The sequence below is a fragment of the Sorex fumeus genome, unplaced genomic scaffold, assembly GCF_029834395.1.
Source record: "Sorex fumeus unplaced genomic scaffold, SorFum_2.1 ptg000063l, whole genome shotgun sequence".
Taxonomy (NCBI): Eukaryota; Metazoa; Chordata; class Mammalia; order Eulipotyphla; family Soricidae; genus Sorex; species Sorex fumeus.
The window spans coordinates 30,373,773-30,399,565 of NW_026606120.1; the positions used below are offsets into that span (position 1 = coordinate 30,373,773).

General features: G+C 38.6%; 1 pseudogene; it reads left to right on the forward strand.

The window, feature by feature from the left end:
- Positions 1-25,793, forward strand: part of LOC130035512 (contactin-associated protein-like 3) — a 177,719-nt pseudogene that overhangs the window by 96,556 nt on the left and 55,370 nt on the right.

The following is a 25,793-nucleotide window of genomic DNA, read 5'->3' on the forward strand; positions in this document are numbered from 1 at the left end:
GCCCAAAGCTTTTGGGGTCTGCCCAAAGGCACAGCAGCAATTTTGGGGTATCTGAAAGTCTGACGGTGCCGTCAGGCTGCTGATGCACTCGCCTCACAGGTACAGACCGACCTGCTGGGGGCATCATACCCCCAACAGGGCATATTCTTAAGCTTTACCTCAGAACTGAGTGTTGTTTCCCCTCATTCTGGAGAAGAGTATCCTGTTTCGATTCCTTCTTTCCTTCAACCTTGCACAGTTGCAAAGTGACTTATCAAGTTTTTCTTCTGTCCAAACCTGATCCCCATCTATAAGTCTGTGTTGTTGCTCCATGTTGCCTACACTTTATTATTTACAATCCTCCTATTACATGATGAAATGCCTGACTCACTTTACCTTTAGGGCTAATGCTTTTCAAAGGTCAGTGTGACCCCAGCCTTCATTGCCCTTTTCCACGTCATTGGTCAGAAAACAGTTTGGCCCTTGCTGGGTGTGGAGATGCCATGATTTCTCTTTTCCTGGAGAGTTTTGCAGACTGATCCCATTTTGGCTGTGTAAAGAGAAACCACATGCTGGTCTTCTTTGACAATGGAACGCTGCTAAGATATAAGCATATGTGCGGTTACTCTCACGTCTGGACACAGTCACATTCCAATTTAGCTTCTGTCTCTTCATTTAGCATCTTGTTTCTCCTGTGTGTGTTTGCTTCTTCTAGAAAAGAGGAAACTCAGGATATGGAAGGCATCAAGCATCATTATAGAATCCAGAAAATAGCTGCTCTCAAAGAGCTGAAGTTCGAAAATAACTGCTCTCAGCAGAGCAGTTACTGAAGGACACAAGTTGTCTGGCCCATAATTTCTGGAAATAAAGAGTCATTTTTTATTTTCTTAAGGAGCTAAACTTCCAATTTGGGCACAAAATCTGGTTTTCTCATTCTTATTTGGTAAAGTCAGGTAGAAGAGTGTTTATGTGTAATGTTGATGTTCAGTACCTAACTTTTTCTCAAAAAAACCAATAGGGAGCCAACCACGAACATCCATCTCCCTAACCTTTTCCCTGGGTCTCTATAGGAGATTTGTTTTGTTTTGGGGCCACGATCAGTTTTGTTTAGGTCTTACTCCAAACTCTGCACTCAGAAATCACTCGGAGTGGGTCTTAGGGGATCATATGGGATGATTTAGTTGTTTGTTATTGTGCAAAGCAAACATCCTATAATCTGTACTATAACTCCAGCCCCTCTATAGCAACTTTAGCTTTCTTTCAAGATGCTGCATCATTTCACCTTTGTTAAGCTGACTTCTGTGGGGGGTAAAATCAGGGACTCTGGTAGGAAACAAGGTCTCAGGCCAGGTCTAGAAATTCATCCCACTTCTTCCCTGTAGGAGATATAGAACGGTCCCATCTTCACTCCGTAGTCCTGTCTGTTGTCTACAGGTTGTATAATGGCTTGACAGTCCCAGATTGGTCACAGTGTGCAATGGCCAACACAGAACTATGATATAGGGATGGGGGAGAGATGGTGAGCAGTTGCTCTTGCCCCAGCTTTTTGCTGTAAATTTAACTCCTTGAACTTGCTTGAATACATCTTTCACAAAGGCCTAAGGTCGAAGGAAAAGGTGCAATGTAATTACTATAAAGGACACTGAAGAGTAGGACTAATATAAATTAAACAATATTTGTGGAATTATTTTGGAACTAAATTTAATGCCTTTAATTAGCTTCATTGAACTTGATTCTACTCATTTATTTACATTTTTGTAATTTACAGACTTAGAAAGTAAGGGTTCCTCTTTATATATTTACCTAGGAAAACTACTCAGAAATTAAAGTTTGACACAAAGTATTCCACTTACGAAAACACAGGCACAAACCAAATTTCCTTAGAGTTCACAACCTTGGGGTAGAAAAAGTGTTGTGAGATCAATGAAAATTAAAAAAATAAGTATATTTAAATTTCAAAATATCCATATCTAGTTTCCTTTAAACTTAAGTAAGTTGGTCTGAATCCAGTTCTTATATTTTTGTGTGTTTTAAGAGAAAGTGAAACGAGTTCTTCAGATCCCTCTATAGAATTTTTAGTATGTGGGAGTGTGAATTATGTAGAATTCAGAACAGGGAAATCATATAACAGCCAGAGGCTTCCTTTCGTCTTTTAATTTTCTTAGTTTGTTCTTAATGACATTTGTTTTACCTTTCCTAATTGACAATGATTATGGAAGTTGATTGAAGAGACTAGGAAGGATATGGAGCTCTCCATGCTCTTCCAATGAACATACTATCGACTAAGGATACTACCTATTCATGGAAACCTTTTTTCTTCTTTAAAAAGTTTTTTAATTCACCATGATTCACAATCCTGTCAATGGGGTTCATGTGTGCAGTGTTCAAAGATCTCATCCTCCACCAGAGTGCACGTTTCCTCCACCATTCTCTCTCCCCTCAGTCCTCCTTTCTTACTGTCTTCCAACCACAGAAAGGTCAGTTATGTAGACCAGTTTACAGATTCTGTTGCATTAGTTCATTTGTTATTTCCTTTCTATTCTTTTCACCCTATTTATGTTAGAAGCCATTCTGTATCTCCCTCCATCTAGCTGACTTCACTCAGCGTGATACTCCATCAGTTTAGCAGAAAATCATGATTTTGTCTTTTCTTATAGATAAATAGTATTCTATTGTGAATATATACAAGTTTCTTAATCCAGTTATCTGTTCTTGGTCACTTAGATAATTCATAGATTTTTGGAATATTGTGAATTGTTCTTCAATGAAGAGAGGAATGCAAATGTCTTTTCTGAGTAGAATTTTTAGGGGGAAATGCCAAGAAATGAAATTTCCAGGTTTTATGGAAGCTCAAGTCTTAGATATTATTGAGCAGGGATGTGGGTTGGATCACACCCAGTTGTACTTAGAGTTACTCTTGGCTCTTTGCTCAGGGGTCATTCTTGGTGTTTATCAGGAGATCTTATGGAATGCTGGGGATAGAACCCAGGTTGACTATGTGCAGGGAATGTGCTTTTTCTTTTGCTGCTGCTGATCTCTCTGGTTCTCAACACTTTCTTCTGTGAATTGTCCATGTTGCTTTCCAGAAGGATTGAACCAGTTGACATTCCCAGCAGTGAATATCGGTTCCTTTTGCCCCCACATCTTTGCCATCCCTGCTTTTTTTTTTCCCTCTGGGCCAGTCTTACAGGTCTGAGGCCATATCTCTTTTTTTATTTTCATTTGTATTTCTCTGCTGATTTGTTATGCAGAGTTTTTTTTTTTTGAGATGTTGCTCGGGGCACACTTCTGGCTCTGCACTCAGGGATCATTCCGGAAACCTCAGGGACCATTCAATGTGCTTCGGATTGAATTTGGATAGGTCTTATGCAAGACAATACCTTACCCACTGTACTCTCTGGCCCCCTTGATGCAGAACTTTTTCTTTCTTAATTATATTCTCACTGGCCAACAGCATGTCTTTCTTCAGGAAGTGTCTGTTTATCTCTTCTCCCTATTTTTGGATGAAGTTTATTGGAGTATTTTCTTGTTAAGTTTTTTAAGTGCTTCACAGTTAGCCTCTGCAGACCACAAAATAAAGTCCCTAGGAATCAGCTTAACACAAGAAATGACTTATGAGACTTATATAAAGAAACTATGAATTACTACTAAAAGCAATTAAAGAAGACACACAAAAAATGGAAATATATTCCTTGATCATGGAAGAATTGATTTTGTCAAAATGAGAACCGTACCCAAAGCAATGGAGTCGTTAAGAAAATACCCATGACATTTTAAAGAGACAAATGAAAAATTTTAAAGAGACAAATGAAAAATGGTGCTGTTGAAATTTTTATGGCATAACTCTCCACCCTTCAATAAAAGAGATGGAAACTTTTCTCACTCCAGTTTTAAATCATACTATGAAGTTATATTAATAAAGACAGTGTGGCACTGGGAAAATGGCAGATTCAGATCAATAAAATGCAATTGAGAGCCCAAAGATCAGTCATCAGGTATATATATATATATATATATATATATATATATATATATATATGTATATATATATATATCTTTGACAGAAGAGTTAATAACATGAAGTGGTACATTTAACCACCTTTCAATAAGTATTGATGAAAAAAACTAAACAGCCAGATGAGAAAAATGAATCTTATGTCACACTATGCGTAAAAGTCAATTAAAAATAGCTTATGTCACACTATGCATAAAAGTCAATTAAAAATAGCTCAAATACCTAAATATTGAGACTCAAATTCATAAATTATACATAGAACGAACCCTTCATGACATTGAATCTAGAGGCTTCTTCAATGACTTATTGACATTGGACAAGAAAATGGTAGCAAACTAAACAAGTTGAATTTTATCAAAATAAGAAATTTCTGTACCACAAAATGAATCATTGCCAGAATAAAAAGGCACTCCACAGACTGGGAGAAAATATTTGCCTACTACTCTTCTTAAAAAGGTCAGTATCATTTTTTTTCCATTTTTTTTTTTATTGAATCACTGTCAGCACAGTTATAAAACTTTCTTGTTTGAGTTTCAGTCATACAGTAATAGAACACCCATCCCTCCACCAGTGTACATTTTCCACCACCAATATCCCCAATATACCCCCTCCAATGCTCCACCCATCCCCCTGCCTCAATTGCAGACAATTTCTCTCTTACTCTCTCTTTACTTATGGGCATTATGGTTTGCAATACAGATACTGAAAGGCCATCACATTTGGTCCTTTATCTACTTTTAGCCCTCATCTCCCATCCCAAGTGACCCTGCCAACGATCATTGATTCAGTGATCCCTTCTCTAGTCCAACTGCCTTCTCCCTCAGCACATGAGGCAGGCTTCCAACTATGGAGCAATATTCCTGGACATTGTCTCTACTCTTCTTGGGTGTCAGTCTCATGTTGTGTTATTTTATATTCCACAGATGAGGGCAATTATTCTATGTCTGTCCCTCTCTTTCTTACTCACTTCACTTAGCATAGTACTCTCCGTGACCATTCACTGACAAGCAAGTTTCATGAAAGGTCAATATCTTTTGTCTTCTTAATAATTATAAAATGTATCCAGTGTTGCGATCAGCATAGACTTTCGTAATGTGTGTATAGTTTGTATTTTTGTATGCTTGGGAAGAAAGTGATCTTCTTGTCATTGTATTTGCTCATTTTGGTTATTAAGTGATTGAATTATAGTTTTCTGTTGGACATTTTCTGTTTGAATATTACTATGTGATACATTTCAGTATCAGCAATTTCATGGTCACTGTTTCTTTTTGTTTGTTTGGGGGTCACACCCGATAAAGTTTAGGTTTACTTCTTCTTCTGCTATCAGGGGTCACTCCTGGCAGTTCTTGAGGACCACAGAGACTGCCAGGCATAGACTGGATCAAGTGCATGCAAGGCAAACAACTTTTTTCTGCTCTACCATCTCCCCAGACCCAACCTATTGAAAATAAAATTGAAATTAGGAGGGTATAAAAGCAAATCATGATATTATGAACCACGTCAAGTTTGTGTGCAAGGTGGTGTTTTTCAGTACAAATTTATTTTCACTAAAAATCATAAATCACATGAAGATAATTAATGGTTCGGGAACGCACATTGTAAATTAGGAAATTGAACATGCGCTTTATCTTTATGCTTTTAGGAAAAGTAGCTATCACTATATTTGCTAAAAAATACTGTATCCTGTAAATTCATATCAAATATAGCTATCCATTCATCAGCTGATAAATGTTGTTATGAAATTTAGGTTATGAATGTTTAGAGTTTTGAGTTATGGCTACAGCTGATACAAATGCTTTTGCACAAGTTGTTATCTTCAACTAAATCTTCAATTTTCTAGGATATATACTCTAACATATACACTTGCAGGGCTGGAGCAATAGCACAGTGATAGGGCGTTTGCCTTGCATGCACCCAGCCGGGTCAAGCCGGGTTTTATTCCTCCGCCCCTCTTGGAGAACCCAGCAAGCTACCGAGAGTATCTCGCCCACATGGCAAAGCCAGGCAAGCTACCCATGAGGTATTCGATATGCCAAACGCAGTAACAATAAGTCTCAAAATGGAGACATTACTGGGCCCGCTCGAGCAAATCAATGAACGATGGGAGGACAGTGACAGTGACAGTGATACACTTGCTGGGTGGTCAGTAAAGGTAAAGGTAAAGGTAAAGGCCCTCCCGTTGTTCGTCAGTTTGCTCGAGCGGGCCCAGTAACGTCTCCATTGGAGACTTTGTTGTTACTGTGTTTGGCATATTGAATACATCACGGGTAGCTTGTCAGGTTCTGCCGGGCTGGCGAGATACTCTCGGTAGCTTGCCGGGCTCTCTGAGAGGGGCGGAGGAATAGAACTCGAGTCGGCCATGTTGGCTGTGTGCAAGGCAAACGCCCTACCGCTGTGCTACCGCTCCAGTAGCTTTATATAATTGTTATAACAAATGCCAAAGCACCATTTTACATCCCCATATCAATATAGTGTTTCAGTAATTCATTATTTTTGATTTGCTTGAGCGGGCCCAGTAACGTCTCCATTGGAGACTTTGTTGTTACTGTGTTTGGCATATCGAATATGTCACAGGGAGCTTACATTATCTTCACCATCACTTGTTTGCCTTCTTTTAATTTTCAGTTTTAATTTTGTTTATTTATTTATTTTTTTGGTGCCAGGGATTGAACCCAGGCCTTAACACATGCAAAGTGAGAGTCTATCACTGAGCTCTATTAAACTTTCTTTTTATCATTATTATTACAATATCCATATTATAAGATATGCAATGGCATCTCATTGAACTTTCTATTTTCTATGGATTAGTGCTGAATTAAGGTCTCTTTTTCTGTCCACAGTGCACCGTAACTGTTTTTAATAATCATTAGAGATGCAGTTTTTTGTTGTTATTTTTTTGAAACCCCAGCAATGTTTAGGGGTAACCTGACTTGGTACTCAGGAATTACTTCTGGCAGTGCTCAGGGCACTATATGGAATGCCAGGGATTATATCTGGGTCAGCTGTGTGCAATGAATGAATGGCGATGCTCAGGGGACCATATGGGATGCTGGGAATCGAACCCGGGTCAGCCGTATGCAAGGCAAATGCCCTACCCGCTGTGCTATCTCTCCAGCCCCTAGTTCTCATCTTTAAAAAAAATTTTTTTGTCTTGTCCTTGTGGTGCCAGAGGTCCCATGCCTCCTTGATATAATAGACCTCCCCTGGCCTTTCTATGGCTCTTGCAGAGCTTTTTTGATAAGGGTCATTGTCACAAATATGCAGTGAGAACTCAATGTGATTTTGATTTGCATTTTTCTGATGATAAGGAGTGAGCACTTTTGCATGTTCACACTGCCATCTTTAGTTTTCTTTCTTCCTATATATTTTTTTTATTTTTAAAAGAGCTTCTGCAGATTAATGTCCATTTTGTATTGTGTTGATTTTTGTTGTTTTAGTTGAGTTGTGTGATTCCTTCATGCATTATATACAAACCTGTCTGTAGGGTACATGATGTATAAAATATCTTTTCCCAATTATTAGGCTGCCTTTTTGCTCTGGTACTAGTTTCTTTCACCATACAAAAGCTTTTCATATTTTGATTTAATACTACTTTCACTCTTATTTTAACTCTTGATGCCCTTGATATTAAAATTGAGACTGCAAATATCTGTTATCAATATCTAGTATGTATCAATATCTAGTGTGTAACACATATTTTCTTATGTATAGTTTAGGAGTTAATCCATACCATTAATCCATTTAAAATTATTTTTCCTTTTGATGTTAAATATTTATCTGGTTACTTTTTAAAATGTAGCTGTTCAGTTTTCTCAACAGTGTTTGTTGAAGAGGATTTCCTTTGCTCATTGTATATTCTTAGCCTATTTCTCATAAATTGACAGCGGCTGGGGAAATAGTACATCTGCTATGGCATTTGCCTTGCACATGACTGGCCTGGCTTCACTACAGAACACAGAAAAAGTCCCCTCAGTGTAGCTAGAAATGATCTCTGGACAGAAAGCCAAGAGTAATTCTTCAAAACTGTTTTTCATGCTCTCCTTAAAAAATGTAAAGTTGTGGGGACAGAGAGAAAGAGTGCAACAGAGTACAGCAGTTAAGGATGCTTCCTTGCATGTGAAGCACCTAGCTTGATTCTCCATACCATACACCCAAGCCTCACCAGAAGTCATCTCTGTACACAAAGGCAGGAGTAAGACCTGACTACCACCAGTTGTGGACCCCCCACCTCATAAATAAGTGAATTGACTGTCCATATTCTGGTGACTTTAATTTGGGGCTCTGTATTGTATTCCACTGGTTCATTTTGGTTGAAATATTTTGTTTTTCATTTCTTATTTCTCTTAAAATTTGCAATTATGTACTAAATCAATAGGGCATCAAATTCTAATGGTAGGTTCAAGAGTAGTTAGCTTTAGCTGCACAATAAAGTACCGTAAAACATAATGACCGAAAATCCTCTTGGTTAAATTCACAGTTCTGTGGCTTTTGTTAAGTTAGTCATCTGCGGTCAGTGGAGGCGGATGGTTTATAGTCCTCTTAAGCATTTGTCCTATTTGTCATTTGATTGGCTGAAGCCTAAGTTTCTTTTAAAAAAGATGCTTCTGGAGAAACTTGTGCCAGTGGTGCTTGTGGTTCACCAGGGCTATAACTGGCAGTGTTCAGTGAACCACTTGGTGCTGGGGAGATAACTCAGAATTTTGTGCACCGTAAGCATATATTTACCATATAAGTCTGCATTGTTTTTTTTTTCATATGGCTGGGGTTATAGGATAAGAATGAAATGAGAGTTGGTCCACTGCTGAAAGCAATGTACTCATGTACCATTGGCCAAAATAGGTCAATATTCAACCCAAGTGCTTTTCTATAGGAGAGTTCTCAAAAGGGAGAATCTTTTATAATATTATCTTTCCTATACTTATACTATACTACACATACAGAGATGCAGGCTAGTAACATGTGCTGTGTATGGTCACTCTAAACAATTTATACCGTGGTCCTGTATGAAATTAATTTTATTACATTTTAGGAAAAGCAAGCCTATTTCCTGATTTAATACAATATACAGAGAATGTATCTATCCCCAGTATGTAATTTTTGGTAGACTCTACTAAATTTATTAGACCATGGTGGTGTTATGTTAGGAAATCATGTTGACAAAACTAGTTATCTTTGTTCTTTCTTTTGAGTCCATTGTCTTCCTCCAATTTTTCTAGCAGCAGATTAGTACTAAGATGCATATAACTCCTGATGGAGTTGGGCAATAATAGTGTGTATGTCTTCTTCTAGGTGCCTGCCCAGCTATTGTGAACATGGGGGTATATGTTCTCAGTCCTGGGACACCTTCTCTTGCGATTGCCAGCACACTGGTTACACAGGTGCTACATGCCATTCCTGTAAGTCTTGCAAACTGCTTATTCTCCTTCTTCATTATTTTCCGATTTTCCTTCTCATAACTATGTTTATATGCATCTGCGCAAACATATGGTGTAAAAATGATAGCAGAAAACAGAGACTCAATCTTTGAGTCTAATTTGCTTTAAAAATAGTTTTACTTAGACAAATGTGAGGAAAGAGAAAGAAAGAGACAAGTGTTCAAGAGATAACATGGGATTTCCCAGCAAGGAACAAACCTGTCTGATATACTTTTAACAAATTTTAATTTCTAATGATGTCATGACAGCTTACAGAAATACATCAATAAATAGACAAGAAAAAATAGAACGTAAGCAGTAGTAAGTCACAGTCACGGTCCTCCCGTTGTTCATCGATTTTCTCCAGCGGGGCCAGTAACGTCTCCATTGTGACACTTGTTACTGTGTTTGGCATATCGAATACGTCACGGGGAGCTTGCCAGGCTCTGCCATGCGGGCGAGATACTCTCAGTAGCTTGCCGGGCTCTCCGAGAATGACGGAGGAATCGAACTTGGGTCGGCCATGTTGGCTGCGTGCAAGGCAAACGCCCTACCCGCTGTGCTATCGCTCCAGCCCAAGCAATAGTAAGTATTGAAAAAAATTATAAAGTGTTCTTTTTTAAAATCTAGAATATATAACTTACCCTGTTTAAATTTGAGCCAATTTTAGTTTCTGAGTTCTGTAGCAAAACAAGTTATTGGGTTTTATGATAAATTTTTATGATGATAATATACTGGAATTTACTATCTGTCCACAAATTTTAATTTATCTAATATTTAAAAGCATCCTGGAGGTAAGTAAATGATCTCCAGTTCACATTTATGAAAGAGGAAATGAGTACATGGTCAGACTGCTTTAAGACAGATCTCTTGATCTCCAGTCGATTATGTTTCTTCTATCTTGAACGGCATTCTCTTTCCTGAAAAATAATTCTCTCAAGTTTAAAGCTAACCAAACTTGTCTGACCAGTAAATGATTAGACCCACTTATTCCTCTTAGTGGGCTGGAGCAATAGCACAGCAGTAGGGTGTTAGCCTTGCACACAGCCGGCCTGGCCGAGCAGGGTTCAATTCCTCCGCCCCTCTCGGAGAGCCCGGCAAGCTACCGAGAGTACCTTGCCTGCACGGCACAGCCTGGCAAGCTACCCGTGACATATTCAATATGCCAAACACAGTAGCAGCAAATCTCACAATAGAGACGTTACTGGACCCGCTCAAGCAAATCGATGAACAACGGAAGGACAGTGACAGTGACAGTGACAGTGATTTCTCTTAGTAGAGTCCTGAAATTCTCATGGTTTTCTAATTATTGGCTTTTGTCTTAGCTTCCCCTTGTTTGTATAGCAATGTTGTCATTTCTTAATACATACCTTCCTTCCCTGGGACTTTAAGTAAAGAGCATGATATAAAAATGAGCACATCCAACCACCACCAGTTCTTCTTATTAGAGGTTATGTTTCATTTCTGAGAGTTCTTCCTTAAAATTATTTAATAAATTTTACACTGTGTGGAAAGAAGGCAGCATATGAATTGACATGGTCCAGTTTGATATGGATGGAAATTTAGGAATTTGGGTTGAGATAAGAACCCTTGGTCCCCATTTTGGCAGTTCCACAGAGGAGCCCACAGCATCTTGCTGAACTTAGGGAGGTAAATAACCCCGTAAACACAAGGTAAATTCAACCAGAGTAAATTCACTTGCCTCTATTTTTTATAATGGTGTCAGGTTAGAATTTACAGGACTACTCTTCATTGGAAATGGGCTGAATAATCAGAAATTAAACGTTGAGAGATTTGGTCAGAATCATTTGTGTTAAACAGTCAGTCTCTTACTTGGATCATCCCTCATCACATCTAGCAGATGTTTTAATCAATGACTCAATACCTGCTAAATGTTAGTGATTAAGGAATGATAGCTAAAATAATATCTCTCTTTGATATAATTATGATCTAAACAAATATGAATACAATTATGAGAGATGATAGATTTTTTTCACTTGTGAAAAAATATTTTCCTTATAATTAAATTGACTTCATTGTGGTTCTCTACTGAAAAATAAAATGAGGGCCTGAGGTTTCTAGATCAGTAGTAAGAGATCATAAGCTTATTGTCTTTTGGTATGCAATAAATATTTTTTGCTCCAAGTACACAATTAGTACATATGTGCATTCACGTTAAGAACAGGTTTTCATAGTCTATTTCCGTAGGAAATTTCAATCCTAATCCGAATGTAACCACCGCTATCAATATTGTCTGTGTTTCCATCACTATAAGTGGCAATAATTGTGTTATTTACTTGGGAAACTCCAACCTGGACACATTGATTGATGTGTGGCTATATTTAATAAAACAGTGTCTTTTTTATAAAATTCCTGGACAAACATTAATTCCTAAAATTTTCCCTTTTTTGAGAGACAAACAACAGTAATTCTTGAAGCCCTCTCTGCATTTTCCTTAGCTATGGAGAGTAGTTACAGGGTTTAAAACTTTAGATCTAGAATCTCATCAGTGCAGACAGATCAATGTTCACACCCTCCTCTTATCTCTTTCCCTCCCTACCCCCCTTTCTTGGATCAGTTCAATTTAAGGATTTTCCTGTACTTTTACATGAGAGTTGGTGTGGATGCCAAATCTGATCACTAGTGTTTTAAAGTGCCAATCCAACCATGTGCCAGAAAGAGCCCTGTACCATTTTCTGGCAGTCATTGAGAGCTTTACAGGTTTTCTAAAGATTATTCCTGTCCAAGCAACAAATGAGATGTTTGCAGTTGATTATTCATAAAAACTTATTCTAAATATTAAGTCTATCATCTGCACATGTAAATAATTTTCTTTGTTTATAGAAAAAATTATTGGTAATATGAAAAATTCCAAAATGAATCAGGATAAACTGAAATTACAAAGAGGTTTTCACACACATTTTGTTTGAGTTCCAATTTCTTGAATAATCATTATGGATAATTTTAAGAAGCTCTGTTAAACAAGCTTTACAAAGTGAAGAAGGCAGAATTGCTCATTAGTAAAGTGATCTTTAAAACTGCATCTTTCAGGGCTGTTCAGATAGAGAAGGGAGCACCAAATAAAGGATGTTTGGAGGATCCTCCCAGGAGGGGAGATGCATGTCGAAAGTAGACTATGGACTGAACATGTTTGCCACTCAATGCCTCTTTTTCAGACCACAACACCCAAAAGGAGAGAGAGAACACAGGGGATTGCCCTGCCACAGAGACAGGGGGGATGGGGGGATGGGGGTGGGAGGGATATTATCCATGGTGGTGGAAAATGGGCACTGGTGGAGGGATGGGTATCTGATCATTGTATAATTGAAACCAAAGCACAAAAAATTGTAAATCTACAACTTTAAAAAAAATAAAATAAAATAAAGGGAAAAAAATGGAAAAAGAAAATCTTAAAAAAAAAAAAAAGAAAAAAGAAAAAAAGGGCGCTGGTGGAGGGATGGGTACTTGATCATTGTATAACTGAAATCCAAGCACAAATTTTGTAAGTCTGTAACTGTACCTCATGGTGTTTCACTAATAAAAAAAAAAAACTGCATCTTTCAAAATGAATTGTTAAAAATTCATTTCATATATAAATTGCTTTAACTAAACAAAGAGTATAACTATTGAGTAATATAAAGGAAATAAAAAATAATAATATCTATTATTATATACTGACAGGTAAGCTAATGTGCTTCAGATACTTGGATGTATCTGAAGGTCATAAGGGATTCAGCTTCACATATCCCACAGTAATAACTCTTAAAATGTCTCAGATTCAGCTCACTGCCTAATTGCAACAGAGACCAGTCCTCTAGAGAAAATGTGCATGAGAGCAGTTCAGAGTGAGTACTGCCAGGGGAAGGCATCACACAATAAAGCTGCTAGTGGGACACAGCTCATTGTGGTGTTGTCTGAGATCATGTGTTTTGCAGCACTGTACGAGCAGTCTTGTGAAGCCTACAAGCACAGGGGAAACTCCTCAGGATTCTACTATATTGATTCCGATGGAAGTGGCCCACTGGGACCATCTCTTGTATATTGCAACATGACAGGTATTCTAATGAACTCTTTTTATAATAGTCAAAATCATAGTAATGTTTATTTTGCGCAAAATAAAATCGGGGAAAGTAGAGTTTGATTTGTGGCAGCTCTATCAAATTGTGATTATATTGTGATTGTTACTTTAATGCGATTATTCTGAAGTATTAAATATAATATTATAAGCCGATAAAGAGTAGTAATCAAAAGTTATTTGATTAATTTTGAAAAATTGTTTAGGTTAAAATTAATTATAGTCTCTACTCAATAATCTAAAAAATGAATAGATTTTATTTATTAGTTCATGTCAACAAATGCCATAGACTTTTAAAACATGAAAAATTCCAGTTGCAATAATGGTTTTTTTTAAATTTTTATTAGTGAAACACCATGAGGTACAGTTGTAGACTTACAAATTTTTGTGCTTGGGTTTCAATTATACAATGATCAAGTACCCATACCACCACCAGTGCCAATTTTCCACCACCACAGATCCCAGTATCCCTCCCACCCCATTCCCCGCCCCACCCCACCCTGCCTCTGTTGCAGGGCATTCCCTTTTGTTTTCTCTCTCCTTTTGGGTGCTGTGGTTTACAAAAGAGGCATTGAGTGGCAATCATGTTCGGGCTATAGTCTACATTCAGCATGCTTTTCCCATCCAGGGAGGATCCTCCCAACACGCTTTATTTGGTGCTCCTTTCTCTATCTGAGCTGCCCTTTCCTAAAGCATGTGTGGCTGGCCTCCAAGCCATGGAGTAAACCTCCTGGTACTTATCTCAGCTATTCTTGAGTGTTAGTCTCCTATTATGTTACTTTATGTTCCCCAAAAGAATGCAGTATTTCTATGTCTGTCCCTCTCTTTCTGACTCATTTAGCTTAGCATAATACTTTCCATGTAGTACCACTTGTATGTAAATTTCATGACTTCATCTTTTCTAACAGCTACAGAGTACTCCATTTTGTAGATGTACCAAAGTTTCTTTAACTGGTCATCTGTTCTCGGGCACTCAGGTTTTTCCAGATTCTGGATATTGTAAAGAGTGCTGCAATGAACAAACAAGTGCAGATGTCATTTCCACTATATTTTTTTCCCTCTCTGGGATATATTCCCAGGAGTGGTATTGCTGGGTCAAATGGGAGCTCAATTTCTAGTTTTTTGAGAATCGTCCATACTGTTTTCCAAAATGGCTGAGCCAGTCGGCATTCCCAGCAGCAGTGAAGGAGGGTCCCTTTCTCACAAGATCTGAGCCAGCACCGGTTGCTTTTGTTCTTTTGCATGTGGGCCAGTGTCTGTGGTGTGAGATGATATCTCATGGTGGTTTTGATCTGCATCTCCCTGATGAAAAATGATGTAGAGCACTTTCTCATGTGCCTTTTAGCCATTCAGATTTCTTCTTTGAGAAAGTTTCTGTTCATTTCATCACCCCATTTTGTGATGGGGTTGGATGTTTTCTTCTTGTGGAGTTCAATCAGTACTTTATATATCCTTGATATCAACCCCTTGTCAGATGCGGATTGGGCAAATATCCTTTCCCATTATGTAGACTGTCTTTCTATTTTGATCCTTGATTCTTTTGAGCTGTAGAAGCTTCTTAGTTTAAGAAAGTCCCATTTGTCTATCTGTTTTTACTTGCTCGGCCAATGGTGTGACATCTTTGAAGATACAATTAGCTTCAATGTCATGGAGGGTTTTGCCAACTTTGTCTTCAATGTGCCTTATGGATTATGGTCTAATGTTGAGGTCTTTAATCCATTTTGATCTTACTTTTATACATGGTGTTAGGCAGAGATCTGAGCCCAGTTTTTTGCATGTAGCCATCCGGTTTTGCAAGCAAAATTTGTTAAAGAGGCCTTCTTTACTCCACTTCACATTTCTTGTTCCTTTATCACAGATTAGATGATCATATGCTTCAGGGGAGATGTCAGTATATTCAGTTCTGTTCCATTGGTCTGCATCTCTGCCTTTGTTGCAGTACCATGCTGTTTTAATTATTACTGCTTTGTAATAGAGTTTGAAGTTGGTGAGGTTGATTCCTCCAATTTTCTTTTTCCCAAAAATTGCTTTAGCTATTCATGGATGATTATTGTTCCATATGAATTTCAGGAGTGTTTGCTCCATTTGTTTGAAGAATGTCATGGGTCTCGCTAGGTAAAGTATTTTTGGTGAGGCATTTATTTCATTGAGTTTTTTCACTATATCCCACCACTGTATTCAGGCCATGAGGGTTTTATCAGACAAATCAGCTGTGAATCTTAAGGATGCTCCTTTGTAGGAATTTTCTTTCTTTGATCTTGCTGCTTTCATAATTTTGTCTCTATCTAATGTTTCACTCATTTTGACCAGGATGTGTCTTGAGGTATTTTTATTTGAATTTCTTCTAGCTGGTACCCTTCCGGCCTCCTGAATGTGGCCACATGTTTTCTTCAGCTCTGGAAACGTCGTAGCAATGATATCTTTGACAGTTTCTTCTTCATCAGGGTTTTCCTCCTGTCCCTCTGGGACTCCAATAATTCTTATGTTACCCCTCTTGGCTTCATCACGATCTTCTCTTGACATCTGTACCCGAATTGTGAGTCTCTTCTCCATTTTCTGCTCTTTTCTGGAGAGTCTCTGGACTTCATCTTTGAGCTCACTGATTCTGTCCTCAGCAGCTGTTACTCTGCTGCTGAGGCCTTCCACTGAGTTTTTCAATTCGCCTACGAAATTTTTTAGGTCTGACATTTCCGTTTGCATTTTCCTAATTTCTACCTTCAAATCCTCTTGTCTTTTATTGGCATTGCTTTCCATTGCTTCTTTTAGCTCCCTAGGTATCCTCAGTAGCTCCTTTCTAAATTCCTTGTCAGAGAGGTTGTCTAGCACTTCATTACTGTTGGCGTCTTCTGGGCTAGGCTGTTCAATAAGAAAGCTTGGTGGGATTTTTCGTTGCTTTACCATTGTGATCAGTTTGGTTTAGTCCTTCACACTCACTATTCTGCTTGAGTTGCAGAATGAATTGAGATGGGCTTAATCAATTATTGGCTAATGTGTGTCTGGTGGTTAAACTAACTTAGTGAAAGTTCCATGTAAGAGGGTAACTTATGGTTTCTATGGGATATGTAGTGGGAGAATAACTCTGGCCACATTAATGGCTGCGGCTCCGGGAAGGGGCCCTTTCGCTGGGTGGGTTCCTGGGTGAATAAGGAGAGAGTGCCCAGAATGGTTCAGCTTTGTTTTTGTGCGGTGTGCCTCAATTCCCGTCCCCCGCAGACCAAGGGTGAAAACCGGCCATTCTCAGGGGATCTAGTTAGCCGTGCAGACCCGGGAAGGGGCCCTACTGCCGGGCAGGTTCCTGTTTGAATCAGGCTCTACTGTACTTTTTTGCCTCTCTGGGATATATTCCCAGGAGTGGTATTGCTAGGTCAAATGGGAGCTCAATTTCTAATTTTTTGAGAATCGTTCATACTGTTTTCCAAAATGGCTGAACCAATTGACATTCCCACCAGCAACGAAGGAGAGTTCCTTTCTCCCCAGATTCGTGCCCCAACACTGGTTCCTTTTATTCTTCTGGATGTGGATCAGTCTCTTTTGTGTGAGATGATATCTCATTGTTGTTTTGATATGCATCTCCCTGATGATTAGTGATGTTCAGCATTTTCTCATGTGCCTTTTTACTATTCGGATTTCTTTTTTGAGTAAGTTTCTGTTCATTTCATCACCCCATTTTTTGATGCGGTTGGATGTTTTTCTTCTTGTGGAGTTCAACCAGTGCTTTGTATATCCTTGATATCAACCCCTTGTCAGATGTGTATTGGGTGTATATCCTTTCCCATTCTGTAGATTGTCTTTGTATTCTGGTCACTATATTTTTTGAGGTGCAGAAGCTTCTTAATTTCAGATAGTTCCATTTATTTATTTCTGTTTTCACTTGGTTGGTCAGTGGAACATCATCTTTGAAGATACCGTTTGCCTCAATATCATAGAGGGTTTTGTCGACCTTGTCTTCAATGTACCGTATGGATTTTGGCCTGATTTTGAGATCTTTAATCCACTTTGATCTGACTTTGTGCATGGTGTTAGGTCAAGGTCAAAGCCCTTTTTTTTTTGCATGTGGTTGTCCAGTAATGCCAGCATCATTTGTTGAAGAGGCTTTCCTTGTTCCACTTCACATTTCTTGCTCCCTTATCAAAGATTAGATGTTGTGTGTGTTTTGGGTTGTGTGTACAGATATTTCACCCTGTTCCATTAGTCTGCAGTCCTGGCTTTGTTCCAGTACCATGCTGTTTTAATTATTACTGCTTTGTAGTAGATTTTGAGGTTGGGGAGGGTGATGCCTCCCCATGTCTTTTTCCCAAGAATTGCTTTAGGTATTCGTGGGGGTTGTGTTCTATATGAATTTCAGGAGTACTTAATCTCTTTTTTTGAAGAATTTCTTGGGTATCCTTATAGGGGTCACACTGAATCTGTATATTGCTTTGGGGTTTGCCCCGACCCGCTGGACTAGTCAACATGGATAACTGGGAGAGGGTGCATGAATGATAAAAAAAAAAGAGAGAGAGACAGAAGAATGGGAGCAAGACAAGACTCTGATCAAGCTCCAAATTTATTTCTCCCAAGGTAGTTTTTTTATAATTGATTACATGAGGGAGTAGGGAAAATGGGGAATTAACAAAACATGCAGATTTTCAGTGAATCAAGGTGTGAGCCCTAATGGCGGGCTCATGGCAGTTATCTCTTTGGCATATATCAGAAGCTTACACAATGCATTTTAACATTTTTACAAGTAGAGATTAGTTTCTAAATTTCAGGTCAGGGTGTACTGACCTTTTGGCTCCCGGTAGGAGAGTATTGCCATTTTGACAATGTTAATTTTTCCTATCCATGAGCAGGGGGTATGTTTCCATTTCCTCATGTCCTCTTTTGTTTCATGGAGTAGCGTTTTGTAGTTTTCATTGTGCCTTTACCTCTTCAGTTAGACTGATTCCGAGGTATTTGATTTTCTGGAGCACAATTGTGAACGGGATTTTTTTTCATGTACTTTCCTCTCTTTCATTATTTGCGTTTAGGAAGGCCATGGATTTTGGGGCATTAATTTTATAGTCTGCAGTTGCATTAATTTTTATCTTTAATTGCATTAACTAATCTAGAGAGAATAAATATTCATAAGGCACATGCATATGTTAATAAAATAATGTGTCAATATTCAACTATAAATAAAATTTCATTTCTCCTAGGCCTAATATATGTAGTCAATAAGTAAATATAAACATAAGTTCTTTGAATGTTTTTGCTGTATATTTAGTGTAGTCAATAAGTAAATATAAACGTTAGTTCTTTGAACATTTTTACTGTATATTTAATGTAACAAATGACTAACACATTTCCTGATGTAAGCGCCAACAGTTCTGATAGACTTGATGCAATTTCTGTCCATCTCATCTATGACTGTGCCTGTTGGTGTCAGTACCCACAACGTCCCCTTCTTATCTCATTTTACCAAATGAAAGGGGGAATTGTCCTAATGAAAATTCTGTGCACTCGCAACAAAATAGATATACTCAAGCAACCACAGATTTTTATAATCTATGAATTCTCAAAATTCCCCAAATCAACTGTAGATAGTTCTAAAGTTATGTAAACCCCATTTTAATTTGGCTTCTCTTCAGATTTGTCTATGTGCACTCAACATTGTAGGCTAATAATATTTACAAGGCAATATTTATGAATACATTTTTTTGTTTTTTGTTTTATTTTGTTTTTTATTTGGGGCCATTGAGGCTTTACTCAGCATTAACTCACAGCTTTGTGTTTAGGGATCATTCTTGTTGAAGCTCAGGGATAATATGTGGTGGTAGGATTGAACATGCATCAGTCACATGCATACCCTCCGTGTGTTTTTTACCCTCCGTGTTACCTCACTTTTACTTTGATATACCTTATGCTTGATCTGTAAAGTAAAATCTAAGCAACTTTCAGTATATAGTTATTTATCTGTTCTTAATTTGATCACCTAAGTATTCCAGAACTACAAGAAATATAGTAGCCTCTGAATTTTGTACATTAAACATGAAAGTTCTCCAGGTCTTAAGCTTTCATATTGGCATTTTTCAAGCAATTTATCTTTATACTGAGGAAAATTTTGTGATGTGATGATAAAGATATATGAGTTACCTTTGTGTGTAGATGTATGATCAGAAAAAATGTGAGAAAATAACCAAAGGATATTTCTAGATTTTCTGCTCTTAAAGGTAATAATTGAATATTGAAATTTCTGGGGCTTTTAAAATGAATTACTACAACTCAATAAAGGCAAAAAAGGAGCTAAATATAGATCTATTCCAGTGATATAGTTACCTTTAATAAGTGGTCGCATAATTATCACAAATCACAAGGTATATTAAAATTTTTCATAATTTTGTCTTGGTTTAATACTAACAGTAGACGCTTTATAATTTTTTTAAGTGCAGGGGTATTGCTATTTATTCAGCCATTGATTAAGCTGATTGAGCTTAACTCATTCACGGTCAGGGTCCTCCCGTTGTTCATTGATTTTCTCGAGCAGGCCCAGTAACGTCTCCATCGTGAGACTTGTTACTGTGTTTGGCATATCAAATACGTCACGGGGAGCTTGCCAGGCTCTACCATGCGGGCGAGATACTCTCGGTAGCTTGCTGGGGTCTCTGAGAGCGGTGGAGGTATCGAACTCGGGTCGGCCATGTTGGCTGCGTGCAAGGCAAACGCCCTACCCGCTGTGCTATCGCTCCAGCCCTTGAACTCAGTACTTTAAAAAATTTTTTTAATTGGACACCCGTGAGATAGACCATTACAAAGCTGTTCATAATTGAGTTTTAGTCATACAATGATCCAGCATCCATTGTTCCACCAGTGCACATTTCCCACCACCAATGTCCCCAGTTTCCCGACCACTATCCCCCCCCCCACACACACACACTCCCCCACACTATTCAACAAGGGGAAAATCAAGAGTAAAATCATGATGAGTAAGTGGCATGCTGTGCAAAATAATAGAAGTCTGTGCTCAGATGAGTGACACAAAACTGTATTCCCATGAAATGGCCATCCTCTGGGTTCCAAGGGAAGGATGTGCAGGACAGAGAGCTTGGAAGAGCTCTTAGGGATGTTTCCCCTCTATCTTATAGTATTTTGATGTAGGTGTAAAGACTGAAGAAATCATGAAAGCCCCTAGGTCCCAAATTTGTGGCAAGAAGTTTAGCCCCATGAGAAGACAAACACCTGGAGGTCTGAGGGAGTGGCCTTTCTCAGAGCTGAGAGACCATGTACTCACAGCTCTGGCCTCTACCACTCAGGAAAGGGCACATATGAGTCACCTTCGCCCTGAGGAGCCTTCAGTACAAAGCCCCTGAGCTTGGGTGAAAGTGGTCCCAACTGACCATGCTCCTCAGGGCTCCTATTGGACACCATGCTTTCCCACTTGCAGTCACTAGCACATTTGCTCATAAATGCCCGTGAACAAACATCTTATCTCCCAGTAACTGTTCTTTTACAGGCATAAAATTCACCCCCAAAATTGTGGTAAAATGATGCAGTTTTGTGAAGTTGAGCAACTGAACTTTGTATAGGCCTCATCTGTGTGACACCAGGGCTGTGTCACAGAGACACAGATGTGTCATAGATGACAGCGGCTCTCACCCGTATTTCTCTGTACAGGAGTTCAGTCAGCAAATTTCCAGCAGACTATTTCAGAGGTCTGTGGTCATCCTTTTTACAGACAAAGTGTTTATTTACATTTTCTTTGTGAATCCTAAAATAACCACTTGAATTTTAGTCCATGTACTTAATTTATTGTCCTGCACTTGTATGTTCATTGCTGCACTGTTCACAATAGCCAAAATCTGGAAAAAAAACCAAGTGCCCGAGAACAGATGATTGGCTAAAGGAACTTTGGTACATCTATACAGTGGAATACTATGCAGTTGTTAGAAGCCATAAAATTTGCATCCAAGTGGTTCTACGTGGAAAGTAGAACCATGCAAAGTGAAATGAGTCAGAAAGAGAGGGACAGACATAGAAAGACTAAACTAATTAATATGTGGAATATAAAGTAACAGAACAGAAGATGAACACCCAAGAATAGTTGAGATAAGTAAAAGGAGGTCTGCTCCACAGCTTGGAAGCCATCAGCACATGCTGGATAAAAGGAAGCCCAGATAGAGAAGGGAACACCAAGTAAAGGGTGTTTGGAGGATTCACTTGGGATGCAAGATGTGTGCTGAAAGTAAACTATAGACTGAACACGATGGCCACTCAATACCTCTATTGCAAACCATATCACCCTTAAAGGAAAGAGGCAGCAAAAGGGAATGCCCTGTCACAGAGGCGGGGTGGGATGTGGGGGTGGGGTAGGAGGGCTACTGGGATCATTGGTGATAGAGAATGGGTACTGATGGAGGGATGGGTACTCGATCATTGTATAACTGAAACCCAAGAATGAAAGTTTGTAAGTATAAAACTGTACCTCATGGTGTTTCACACACACACACACACACACACACATATAAAACAAAATTATTGTTCTAAAGTGCAACTTCTTGAGCAGTTCTGGATTTTGGATATAGAAGGTAACATGTTCACACATAGAAATTTACTGTCTCCAATTTTCTCAGAATTTTATTTTCCTTTCTATCAGATACAAAGCAGCAGCAGGTTCTGCTCATAAAGAAGTGGGTCTGAGATTCAAATTGAATTTCATTCTCACCATTTGTGAGAAGGGCTTTGACTTTCTCTTCCCTTGAAATAAAGTTCCAAATCTTGAGTGAGGGACTCACCAACTAGAAAGGCATCAGATTTTTCTTGTCAAGTTTTTACTTCCATTTTTTGGTCACGGAGACGGAAATGTTCAGAACAGATGTGCTTTGAACTTGTGTTTTTTCATGTAAACTAAAAATGTTTTTTAGTTTCCCCATCTGACTACCTGGTTTCCTGTGAAAGGCTACTTGGATATTTTAGGGGGAGATTGTAAAGCATAGGCAAATTTGCAACTGGAAAGCGCATGTCATTTGACAAAATCAAAAGCAATTAGAAGATGTTGTTTGGTATGGTGAGTCTGTGTTATTTTCTCCTGTTTATTCAAATTAAAGTATTACATTAAATGAGCTTCAGGGCTAGTTGCCTTAGCACATGGTAAACAGTTAAATTTGCATGTACTGGGGGCCAGAGCAGTAGTACAGAGGTTAGGATGCTTGCTCTGTTCCTGTGGAGCTCAGGTCTAATTCCCCAGCATCATAAATAATCCCCCAAGCCCCATCAGGAGTGATCCCTGAGTGCCAGCCAGGAATAAACTTTGAGAACCACTGGGTATGGTCAAAAAGCCAAAGAAAATTTGTATCTTTTATACCTTTAATAATTCTCAGTTTAATCCAGTTCATCTGCTTATGCATTGATAAAAAGACTCCAGTAAGACAAACAAGCACATTTGCATGTGGTATAACTCAGGATAGTTAAAACATCTTGCTTGAATTCAAGGTCTTACTAATATTTTTGAAGTCCATACAAATAACACATTGTGGAATATGAGAAAAATAATTATGTCTTTCTGGGGTATTTAAAGTTATTTTAGAAAAAGCAGTGATTTAAATTAGTATTATTTTTTTCTAGAGTAGTTTCAGAGACTTTTTTCCCAACAATTTTCTTTCTCCTCACTTGAAAAATATTTCTATTACATTTTAACCATATGAGACCATCAATCTATCATGCTGACCAATGGCCTATATGAACATCTCAGGCACATCATATTTCTTTGTGCCATAAACCATGAAAATAAATGACAAACTGGCATTATAATTGGTGAGTTCCCAAGCCTCCCCCATCTTTTATGTGATTTCTTTTACCCTTGTTTCCTATGAAGGAATAAACTCAGAGGACAAATAGAAGTAGGTCTCGGTCACGGTCCTCCCGTTTTCATCGTTCTGCTCGAGCGGGCCCAGTAACGTCTCCATTGGAGACTTTGTTGTTACTGTGTTTGGCATATTGAATACATCACGGGTAGCTTGCCAGGCTCTGCCGGGCAGGCGAGATACTCTCGGTAGCTTGCCGGGCTCTCCGAGAGGGGCGGAGGAATCGAGCTTGGGTCGGCTATGTTGGCCGCTTGTAAGGCAAATGCCCTACCGCTGTGCTATCGCTCCAAGAAGTAGGTAATTACCAAAAAATAATCCTGGGTCACTAAAGGAATTTTCCATGGAAGTGTTGAAATATGGACTGTCTGGTGAGGACAAGATTAAAGGGGAACGATATATAGTATTCAAGTAGCACAAGTGGCTTCATAAGCAAAAAGAATGAAATGCTCTATCAAGCCCTTTTTCATTATTGAACATAAAATAGATCTCATACTGATTTAGTGTATTTCTGTTCTTCCTGGTTTTTTTCATGATCTGTGATATTATTTTCAATAGGTTTTGAGACAGGATTCCTTTTGCTCCTTGGATTCACCTCTGTGGATCTCTGCTGTACTTGATGGTTTAAAGCTTTGTGACAACTAAAGGCTCGCTAAGTTTTTCCCAGGCTCAAACTCCCATGACAGAGGCTAGAGGGAACTCCTCATTGTCTTCCAGAGAATGTTTTTATTTTTAAATGTGTTCATATATATATATATATTATATTATATATATTTAAAAATAAAAATACAATTCATGACTATTTTTTGCCTCTATAGTTTGGAAATGGCTCTTCATGTCACCAAATTCACATTACAGGTCCATTTATATGATTTTCTATTAGAGTTGAGTTGTATAGGGAAACTTCTGGTCTGCATCTGAGCCACTTAGACTATGGGTTCATAAACTTTCATATCTTTATGGTATGATCTGTATGTTGTAGAAAGCGTAAAATAGTGAAGATGTTTTCTTTATGGATGGTCGAGTGTATAGAAGACGGCAGGCTCATGTCCTTAGGGTAGCCATCCTGTCTCAAGGCCACAAGAAGTACTTTCTGTAGGTAAGAACAGGGAAGCATATTTCTAGAAAAGATAGGTTGTGGGCTGGTGGGCCTAGAGTGGTCAATCGATTATCCTGTGGAATGGTTCTTTGAGGTAAAGCCCATTGTACTTGCAAATATACACAAAGATTTCAGACTTAAACTTGTTTATTTTAGACTTTTGTGTGAAGGACAAGACTTGGACAACTATTGGTGCCTGGAAGAAGTTTGTCTTGGTAATTTCTGCCACTTCAGGGCACAAGGAGAGCCTCATTCTCAGGCCCTTGAATTGAGTTATCTATTGGAATGGCCAGAAATTGCTAGGAGAGTGTCGGGGTAGGAGTGTGTGTGTGGGGGATGGGCCTCAAAAATAAAATATTGCTAAGGTAGGAGCAAAGAGATAGTATAACAGATATGGTGGTTGCCTTCCATATGGGTAACCCAAGTCCAATCCCTGGCACCTCTATGGTCCCCCATACCCTGCTGGGAATGATCACTGAGCATAGAATCAGAAGTAAGACTTGAGCACAACCAGGTGTATCCCCCCTAAACCCCAAAAATTATTTATGGGGGAGTTGTTTTTCCTGAGCACTGTTTGTGAGACTCATTCCTACCTCATTGAAACAAAACCTAGTTATTTCCAAATTGTTGTGATTTTGGCCACTGTGGTGGGTGAGTTACTGAAATCAAGTTTAGCCAAAAATATTTACTTCCTGTTATTTTTATCTTAATGTGACCTGTTTGGTCATCAAGTAGGTAGAACAAGATTCTCAGTCCAACATGGAATATACTTATTTAAAAGGAAAAAAAACTAGATTTATAGTACAAAGCTTTGGCACTTGCCTTGTATGAGGCTGTGGCTCAAATGAAAATGGTTCAAATTGTGGTTTTTCATGTAGTCCCCACAGTTCTACAGGGTGTGACTCTAGCCATAGATCCAAGAATAATCAGGAGCACAGAGCCACGTGTGACCACTGAGTGTGGCACAACAAAAATAACCAAACAACAACAAAAATAACATTTAAAAGGAAAAGGACATACATATTAAATACTTGTCTTTTGATAGTAATAAAATAAAAAGATTATGAGAAAATTTTATGTCTAAAATTTGTAGTTATTTCTTTGAATATGATAAACACAGAACTTAAGAATTGGCTCATAGATCAAATAAAGGGTGTTGGGAGGATCCTCCCCGGATGGGAGATGCATGCTGAAAGTAGACTATAGACCGAACATGATTTCCACTCAATGCCTCTTTTGCAAACCACAGCACCCAAAAGGAGAGAGAGCACAAAAGGGAATACCCTGCCACAGAAGCTGGGTGGGATGTGGGAATGGGGGTGGGAGGGATACTGGGATCAGTGGTGATGGAAAATGGGCACTGGTGGAGGGATGGGTACTCGATCATTGTATAATT